The 1,260-nt window shown below is 46.7% G+C and overlaps 1 protein-coding gene across 1 annotated transcript in view; it reads left to right on the forward strand.

Moving 5' to 3' along the window:
* Positions 1-1,260, forward strand: part of VWCE (von Willebrand factor C and EGF domains) — a 39,299-nt gene that overhangs the window by 7,995 nt on the left and 30,044 nt on the right. The gene's annotated exons all lie outside the window — the stretch shown is intronic.

Here is a 1,260-nt window from a genome sequence, read left to right on the forward strand (position 1 = left end):
ACAATGACGCCACCTTCACTCCTGGGCGCGGACATTGAACTTTGCCCCAGCGTGAAGTGCTGTCCAGGTGTCACTGAATTTCAGTCCATCCGTTAGTAAATGGCAGAGCTAGGATTTGAATCCTTAGAACCTGTGCTCTATTGCAGGGTAGAGGGATGGGGCTAAAGGAAAAGCAAGGGGTGAAGCGGGGCGGGCTAAGGCAGGAAGCTGGGCTGAGGGAGCCTGGGAGGGAACGGGATAGTGCGCACACCCAGAAGGCTGTGGGCTGGGCATGTGGTGTTCACTGCGGTCATTCATTCCTCCTGCTGGGGTACTGTGCCAGCTCTGGAGAGAACACGAGGAGGAAGGAAAATTCGTGCCCTCCAGCTGCGCTAGGCTGGTGAGGAGACGAAGAACAAGGTTGGGATGAGGGGCAAGTGTTGAGGGAACCCAGGGGAAAGAAGGGATCTTTCCTCCTAAGTGAGCAGGGTGAGAAAAAAACTCACTGCCATCAAGTCTGTTCAACTCATAGCGACCCCTCCTTAGGTTTCCCAGGCGGTATCTCTACAGAAGTAGATTGCCCAACCTTCCATCTGAGGAGTGTCTGCTGGGTTTGAACTGCCAGCCTTCTGGTTAGCAGTCAAATGCCTTAGGTACTATGCTACCAGAGCTCCCAGGGTGAGAAAGATCTTTTAAAATAATCATCTTTTTAAAATTTTTTTTTCTTTTTTAGCATAATTTATAGCTGTAGATATTTTCACTTAAACAAGGAAGTTCAGACCAAAGGTTCCCCTTGAGACTGCTGTATTACATTCTATGTTTGCAGTTCTCCTAAATTATAAGAACAATTTTTTAAAGGTGAAGCGATGCCTCTAGGCACCCTCTCCCGTTTGCACCACGTGCTGTTTCTGGAGAAGAAGCCGGGTTCTCGGTCTGATCGGCACCTTTCCTGCCTCTCCCTGCGAAGTGGGTACATACACATGTATGCACTCACAGAGATATGGTAATAAGAGAATAATAAGAAGAAAACAATAGACTACCCCTAGTCTAAACAATAGTCACTGAACCCTTGTGTTCTCAGCAGCCCAGGTACTGTGCTAGACACTTTTTATGTATTCTTTCATTTAGTTCTCAAAAGTATCTTACAATGTTGGTACTGTTTATCTCCATTTTCCTGATACCAAACCTACTGCCATCAAGTCAATTATGACTCATGGCAACCCCAGTTGGGTTTCTAAGGCTATAAATCTTTATGGAAATAGATTACCTCGTCTTCCTCTC

The sequence above is a fragment of the Orycteropus afer genome, unplaced genomic scaffold, assembly GCF_000298275.1.
Source record: "Orycteropus afer afer isolate SDZICR_OR568_19922 unplaced genomic scaffold, OryAfe1.0 scaffold00130, whole genome shotgun sequence".
Lineage (NCBI taxonomy): Eukaryota > Metazoa > Chordata > Mammalia > Tubulidentata > Orycteropodidae > Orycteropus > Orycteropus afer.